This window comes from Natrix helvetica, assembly GCF_964273705.1.
Source record: "Natrix helvetica genome assembly, chromosome: 2".
Classification (NCBI taxonomy): Eukaryota; Metazoa; Chordata; class Lepidosauria; order Squamata; family Natricidae; genus Natrix; species Natrix helvetica.
In genome coordinates, this window is record NC_138552.1 from 99,239,214 (window position 1) to 99,247,781 (window position 8,568).

Here is an 8,568-nt window from a genome sequence, read left to right on the forward strand (position 1 = left end):
AATGGGTGGCCCCCACAAAACAAATTGTTGCTTGAGGCAAAGGTTAAACCTTATCCCTTCCTCAAAGTGGGTTTGCAGAAGAATATGGGCAATCCTAGATTTAAGATCATTTGTTTAAAGACTGCTCAAAGTTGCAATTGTTCTGAGGAAAAAAAAAGATGTTTACAACTGGTCCTCCCACTCATCACAGCATCCCCATGATCACGTAATTGAAATTTGGGCATTTGCAACTGGCATGTATTCCGATGGATACAGTGTCCCCGAGTCATATGATTGTTATTGGCGACCTTGCCAGTCAGTTTCGGGTAAGGAAAATCAACGGAGGAAGCCAGATTCCCTTAACAATTGTAGCAAACAAGGTTAAAAGTGGGCACATTCATGTGATAACTCCCTTAACAACCAGATCGCTGAGTGATGGACGTTTTGGTCCCAATTTTGATCATAAATCAAGGCTTACCTGTATTTTTAATTCTAACAATGACAGAATGTCTACTAATGTCTTGGAGGAGAACATGCTGGTTAGGAAAGTCCAGGGACAAACCATATACAACATATAGATCTATCCTTAAAGAGAAATTTCTGGGGTGCTCAGGAAGAATGTCTAGAGTGCGCCACTACTACTGCTGTTCTTTTCCAACACCTATTTGAGCAATTGTCTTACTAGGTTTAATAGTAGGGTAGCCCTGTCTCCAGGACTGACAAGTATTTGCACCTGAATCTCATATGTAGTTACCTGGATGGTACAACTGATTTGCATATAGTGTCCTTCCTTCCTTCCTTCCTTCCTTCCTTCCTTCCTTCCTTCCTTCCTTCCTTCCTTCCTGCCTGCCTGCCTGCCTGCCTGCCTGCCTGCCTGCCTGCCTGCCTGCCTGCCTGCCTGCCTGCAAAAAGCGTTATCCATGAGAAAAGAATGATCTCTTAATTGGACTTCCTCCTATTTAATTTGAATACTTCCCCAAATAAACATTATTAAATGCAAGAGTTTTCTATACAGTTAAGGATCTGTGGGTAAAATCCATGTTCATAGTAAAGACTTGCACTTAGACTTCATATATAACTAACAAGATGATCACATGTTTTTAAAAAAGTATTTTACAAATTGTTCTTGTATATTAATCAAACTCTGTCCTGGCACCTATTGTACAGTTGGGATCAATTTCATTTCTGAGCCATTTCTATACACTTTTCCCATTTCTTCCTTACCCATTTCTCATGTTCCTTCCTAGTATTGCACAGAAAGCAGAGCCAACTATCATGGAGAACAATCCAAACTTAAGTCATTCTGTGTGGGTGGATGATAGAAAGTGGTGGGAACTCTAGGGTTGGAATCAGTAATTGGTAAACAGCAATGAGAAATAGTGTAATAAAGTATGTATGCTGAACATGAATTGGGATAAATTGGGAGGGGGTTTGCATATTTTGAGAAATTGGTTTTTAGGTAAGCGTTCAAAAATATGCTTCTGAGCGCGGATGTTTATAAAGTTTAGAGCTAGCTGGCTTATTTTTAAAGCTAATTTAGGGACAGATTGGCCTAACTTTCCCTGTTCCTGATTCCAAGCTATCCACAAAGTTTTGCGTTGGATATGTAGTTTTGGAGCATAGTTTGAAGAATGAAAATAAAGGGACTGGCCTCTAAAAATCATGAATTCTTTCTGCATTTTTTAGCATTTAAAATTGCTTTGTGTTTGGAAGAAAAGAAAAGTGCTTGATTTAATGATAGATCAGTCTCCTTCAAACATTGAAATCGAAGTACGATTTGTTTGGCTATCTTCTACTGCTGCAATCACAACTTCTTGGGAATGATGATGAACTCATTTCATTACTTCTATTCTATGGAGCATGGTGGCTCGCATGATTGGGATGCTGGGTTGGAGATTAGCAAGTTATGTTCAAAGCCTGAGTGCTCCTGTGGGGTGGGGTGAGCTCCAGTGGTGGGATTCAATTTTTTTTTACTACCGGTTCTGTGGGCGTGGTTTGGTGGGCATGGTGTGGGTTGGTGGGCGTGGCTTGCTGGGCGTGGCAGGTGAAGGAAACTGCAAGATCCGCATTCCCTCCTGATCAACTGGGACTCAGGAGACAGAGAATAGATGGTGACGGGGCCAGGCAGAGGTGGTATTTACCGGTTCTCCGAACTACTCAAAATTTCTGCTACCGGTTCTCCAGAACTGATCAGAACCTGCTGAATACCACCTCTGTTGATCTCCCATTCTTTGCTCCACTCCTGCCAGGGACATGAAGTGAGCCCCCAACTGGGTGTTGTCCCCCTGGGCAACAGTGATGTCAACGGCTAATCTTTCAACCTGAAAGCCCCTTGGGGCTTCCGACATGAGTGCAATGTGATTTCCATTCTCTCATTATTAGAATGTTCCAATCTATCAGACTGTCTTAGAGTATTACATTTTCCTGTGTGGAAATGGTGAGGGATGAATTTCTTATCCTTCTCCAGCCCCTTGCAATCAGCTCCAGTTCATACCTGGAAAGATGTAGTCTTTTCCCTTGGCATATTTTTTCTCAATTTTGCTCGGGTGGAGAATGAGGTTGTAGATTCGTCCTCCAAGCTTGTGGGTTGGTCTTCAACGGAGTTTAGGGAATCTCCAAAACTCCGCTGAAGATGTTACCTAGCCTGGTAACGAAACATTTGGAAACCAGCCCACAAACAAGCTCAGAGAACAAACCTCCACCCCTTTTTCTCAATTTGCCTGAAATTGGACACAAATCAGATTTGGGTTTGTGCCAAATGTTACCGCATCATGTCTGAACAAATAAAACAAAACGTAAGGTACAAACAAACTAAAATACTTTTTAAAAGTATTTTAAACAAAGATAAGACTAAGGCCTGTGTTTCTAGATTTTCTACAAATTTCAGCCTCTTCTGTTCAAACTTAAATGCGTGTCTCTCCGTGGGTATATATACAAACATACCTTTTATGATATTATGGTGCTAAATATTGGGGAGTCCTGTCTTTTTTCTAGTTCACACTCTGGAATTTGGATGAGTCAGAATAAGTCACTCCTGGGGCTGCATTACTTTCCTAACTTCGTAGCTAGATGATCCAACTTTGCAGCAAGTCAGATTGTCCTTGCAGTGTTCTAATAAAAGGTAACTGCAGTTCTTTTACACCCATCTGAACAGTTTTCTTTTCATGCTTATATTTTTTTCCTGGCATTCAGAAGATGACAACGGCTCAATAATTGCAAGCCCCCTACACTGATCATGAGTTATGATAACTAATTAGGCAAATGACTCCCTTAGGTAGACATAACACTTCTCATATTAGAAAGGCAAGGTTTTTGATTTCTCAGTAATTTTCCAAGAAGATCATTCAGCACATGTCAGATAAGCAAGCGACTGTTTGTTTCCATTTCTTCTGAGTCATTTCCAGCCTTAATTCTGAATTATCTCTCTTTTGATGTTCGATAAAAATGACAAGCACATGATGTAGTATCTATGCCCATTGCAGATACCTATGACTTACAAAAAAATAAAACAATGACTAATAAAGCCCAGTCAGTGGCTAAGATGCTGAGCTTGTCGATCAGAAAGGTCGGCAGTTCAAATCCCTAGCACCGCGTAAGGGAGTGAGCTCCCATTACTTGTCCCAGCTTCTGCCAACCTAGCAGTTCGAAAGCACATAAAAATGCAAGTAGAAAAATAGGTACCACCTTTGGTGGGAAGGTAACAGCGTTCCGTGTGCTTTTGGCATTTAGCCATGCCTGCCACATGACCACAGGGAAGTCTTTGGACAGCACTGGCTCTTTGGCTTTGAAACCGAGATGAGCACCGCCCCCTAGAGTCGGGAACAACTAGCACATATGTGTGAGGGGAACCTTTTGTCAGCGTTCCAAATATCATGCAGAATTAAATCAGAGTCCAAGGCAGAGCTATCCTTAAAGTTCCAATTTAATAAGACAGACATGTTGGCACATCTGTGGAAATCCCGAATCTGAAAGCTTCCTGGGATTCCCACCCAGTTGAAAGTTCATGATCTTGTCCCCACACCCATAAATCCATCACATGGTCCAATGTTCTTCTGCCCACTGGCATTTCCACCAATCTGGTTCCGGTCAGATGCAGAGAGGCGGATACAAAAGATGACCTTGGGCTTCTAGAAAGGAATTTTTTATTTTGAAAACAAACACATTCTACTCCTTACTATTCCCCCCTCCCAATTGCCCACTAATGAAACAGCATAGTTAAGAGAGAGAAAGTGTGGCAGGCCAAAGATTCTGAAAGGAATTTGACTGCAGGCCTGACACCTTTACCTTTAATTATTATTTTGCTGACAAGAATATATTTACTGGGCAAGATTGAACTTCAACACAAAAAATTGACGGAGGATTTTTGACAGGAATAGAACTGCGCCATGGATTCATGGTGCAGGACTTTATACATAATTAATGTCTTGTATCTTCACTTTCTTCTCTTTCTTTTCTATATTTAAGGACATCTCTAGGTGTCATAAAAACAAAAAAGTAGATAGTGTCTTTTCCGGAATGGGTCAAAAGCAAGATGTTCCTCTGCAGGAGGTCCTTGTGCCAACTATAAAGCAATTACCATCTATATATGGAGGCTGTACTCTCCATTCCTAATTCTAGTAACTTTCTAGATTTAGGCTCCAGTTATTATGCTTTGCATGATTCCTGATTGCCCTTCCCTTCCATCATTTCAATGAAAGACTGCAGGCCCTGGTAGATCACACGCTTTGCCTCCTAGTTCTTGGCATCTCCAGGTAAATCTGAGAAAACATTTTGTAAGGCTGAAGAGGGATTTGTGGTTAACCAATACAAAGCCCCTCTATATATTATTTTGAAATCTGAAAAATGGAAATTATTTATCCATCTAACCAAGATTGTCTCCTCTGATTAATTCTTAAGGTTTCGGGCAGAAAAGGGTCTTTCTCATCATATGCTGCCTTATCTTTCACTTAGGCTGAAGGAATGATTCTCTGTGAAAGGGCAACTTCTCCTCTGAGTTCTTCCTTTTTGGGTACAACCTCGTAGTTTCCTTGGCAGAAGAAGTCATTTGCTATTGCTTCCTTCCAAGATGTTTTTCCACCCACCCCAATCTAGCTTAAAGCTCTAGGATCCCCCAGAGATCTCCCACCGTATTATTAACCAGACCAGGCTGTCCAATTTCTGTAGATATATAATATATTGAATCTCTCCTCCAAGTGCAGGAAATAAAAAGGGTGCCCTTTCCCATCAGTTGTGGAAATTCTACCAGTCTTTCACCAGAAATATCAGTCCTGATGGTAAATTCAAGAAAGAAAATCAAGGCATACTGGAGGTTTATCAAGGCACATCACAAAAATCAGTATGTCTATTTCTTGCTTTTTGAGATATCTGTGGAATGTGAGAAGGAAGATGAGCAGGTTTGGTAGTATAATTCCCATGGGGACTATATCACCTGCAGTACTCCCAGGGTGCATCCATCTATCATCTATCTATCTATCTATCTATCTATCTATCTATCTATCTATCTATCTATCTATCATCTATCATCTATCATCTATCATCTATCATCTATCTATCTATCTATCTATCTATCTATCTATCTATCTATCTATCTATCTATCTATCTATCTATCTATCTATCATCTATCTATCTATATGGCTGTGTGTGTGTGTTCTAGCATAACTCTGGAATGCCTAGAGCAATTTCAACTAAACTAGGTACAAAGATGACTTACTCTCTGGAAACAAATATTGTGGGCATAAGATACCCCCAACAGCCCTCAGGGTGTGTGTTCTGTTATGATACAGGCTGTTGTGCCTTAAAATGGCGTCAACTGTACTGCTGTAAAATGGCTTCTACTGTAAAGCGCAGTGGAGTTGCCATGGTAACGGCTTCTCAGTACTCCCTCTGGTAAGGGGGAATATCTAACAATTACATTTGGTCCAGACATTTTCCCCCTATAAATAAATAACCAGGCTGATAACACTGGGTTATCAGCACTAATTGATTATAAAAGTTTATGGAGATGCTTTTTCAGGAGCCAACTTGACTTTCTTGTTTTTTCTTTGAAGATGTTTCATTCCTTATCCAAGAAGCTTCTTCAGCTCTGGTTGGATGGTGGGGAATCGAAGGATTTATATTCCTTGCAGACTGCTAGTCATTTGCATCCTTTTAGAGAGCTGAAGAAGCTTCTTGGATGAGAAGCGAAATGTTTTTAAAGAAAAAACAAGAAAGTCCAATTGCCTCCTAAAAAGCACCTTTGGTCCAATTGATTATACAACAATGTTTTTAAGAAAGAGCTGAAATGTTGGCGGGATTGGCTCAGAACAGCACCAAAGTATTTTGAGATTTCAGCTGAGATTATCAGATTCTCATGAGACTTGGTAATTGTGTAAGATTTGGTCCACTTTGTAAATGAGTTCTTTTCATTCATCTTTAATTTTTGATTCCTGCTATCACCCCAGATTGCATGTGGCATTCCAGCACTCAAAAAGATTGCCCAACTATACTATCTGTACTCCAGCTGATTTCCCAATACAGATAAGGCCTAAGAGAATTTATTCTTGGAACTTTGTCTTGCACAAGATCGAGTTCTGCTTTTCAAACTTGTTTTAAGCTGCTTATTTCAAAAGAAGGGAAATGATGCAAGTATTTTGGCTCTGGATTATGGGTGGTCGGTAGGAGGACGACAGGAGCTGGTAGCAGGAGGTTTTACAGCAATTGCCCATTCTAGATTGCAAACATCAAAAAGGAGAAAGAGTTTCCAGGTTTTTAAAATAGGGTTGAGCGAAATCCTGGAATGGTACTTCATATGAGAGCTGCAAAACAAAGGTCCATTTCATCCATTTTCAAGGGTAGACCTCAGCACCCAAATTCACCAAATTAAGTGAAACATGCTTTTAAAAAGCAAGTGAAAACTAAAATCTTCTTTCTTTCCCTGCTACAATCAGTTCAGCTTTTGAATCTTTCTTTGGCATTATGAGGGAAAAAGCAAGCTTTAGCTGATGTAAAGTTTCCATCAGTTACTGTACGGTTCTATGAACCAAATACAAATGACAGTACCGTATTAGGCCTGTGTGAGGTTGGATCTTGAGCCCTCAGCTGCTGCTTCTAGTACCTGGACCAATGGAGATGAAAACATTTGATGTATATGTACGAACATTCCTACTCAAAAGAAATCTCACCAGGATGATGTTGAGTGAAGACGTTTTCTACAAGAGAAAGCAGATTTATTTAATGAAATACATATGGATGGAGGACAAGCTTAGCACCTAACCCAGTGATGGCTAACCTTTTCTGGACTGAGTGGCCAAAGCAAGCATGCATGTGCGCGAGTGCACATGCCCGAACGCCAAAATGCAATGCGTACTGCACATGCACCCCGCCCCCGTGCATGTGTGCTGACCCCCTGCACGCACTCCTGCATAGCCCCCAAACATGCATTCTGCCTCCATGCATGTGCACACAACCCACTTGCGTGACCTGCTCCCACGCATGCATGCCTCACCTTGCATGTGTGCCCCACTTCCATGCATATGCAAACAGAGACCTGAAGACCAGCTGGCTGGCGGGAGGCATGCACATGTGCAGCAGAGCAGAGCTGGGACAATGGCTCGCATGCCCACAGAGAGGGTGCTGCATGGCACATCTGGCATGCATGCCATAGGTTAGCTATCACAGACCTAACCCATCAAAGTCTATTAGAAGAAGACTAAGTTGCACAGGTTTCTTGTGCTTACACTGCGAGAAAGACAGAAGGGTATGACCTAGAGTACAGTTTCTTGGACCAAGAGCAGTCAGAGTGATAGGCAAATGGGGCAATCCTTTCCTGTATGTCTACACCCTGCTACCCCAAGAGATCCTGAAGATGGAAAGAGTTCGAAAAATGTTTCCAGTGACGTGCAGAAGTCTTTTTCAGCTACTGTCACATGAAAGCCTTGTGTTGATAGGGAACAAAGCAATGTGACACAACAAATAACCCTGCTTCAGTTTCAAAGCTTGGAGTGGGTTGAAGAGGAGAGAATGTGGCTTCATAAAGCAGCTTTGATGCTATGCACAGCCTTGGGATATTCATGGATAATTGTGCCAAAATCTTCCTTGTTCTTAAATTGCCTTGCTTTTCATCATTAGGCTGTTTAGCCAACTCATTCTCCGCTTAGAATATTGTGGAGGGTCTTGAGCATTTCTTATTACTGGGCTGTGAGTGAGTGAGTGGTTGTTTTCATGCTACATGTTTCTCCACCCCTTAAGCACTGCCTCAGTGGTTCTTCTACTTCTCATTTTGAAAAAGGCCCTGGAGAAAGGTTGCCTCTTGATGTTTTCTCCTAGGGTTGAATTCATCTCTGACCACAGAGAGGGCTGAATGGTGAAAGAGAGGACACTCCACATGACCTCTGAAAATAAAAGTTCAAGAACCCCAGTGGTGCCCAACAAGTGGTTTAAAAAAAACCTCAAAATGTGGGCGTCACTGCCTCATTACATGACACATTTCACTGGAAGGGTTGGAAATGTTGGTTTCCTCAATTTGAATGAGAATGAAATTCAGAGGTCAGTGAATGTGTGTCTATGTCTTTGTTCACATTTAACTTCTATGGTAAGGCATTTAGGCATAT

General features: G+C 41.4%; 1 long non-coding RNA gene across 1 annotated transcript; it reads right to left on the reverse strand.

Moving 5' to 3' along the window:
* Positions 1 to 4,025: 4,025 nt before the first annotated feature.
* LOC309385507 lies at positions 4,026 to 7,616 on the reverse strand. Its single transcript, XR_014174239.1, has 3 exons — positions 7,464 to 7,616; positions 7,019 to 7,167; positions 4,026 to 4,106 (listed from the first exon to the last, which is right to left on the reverse strand). It is a non-coding gene; the product is annotated as an uncharacterized lncRNA (long non-coding RNA).
* Positions 7,617 to 8,568: the final 952 nt, after the last annotated feature.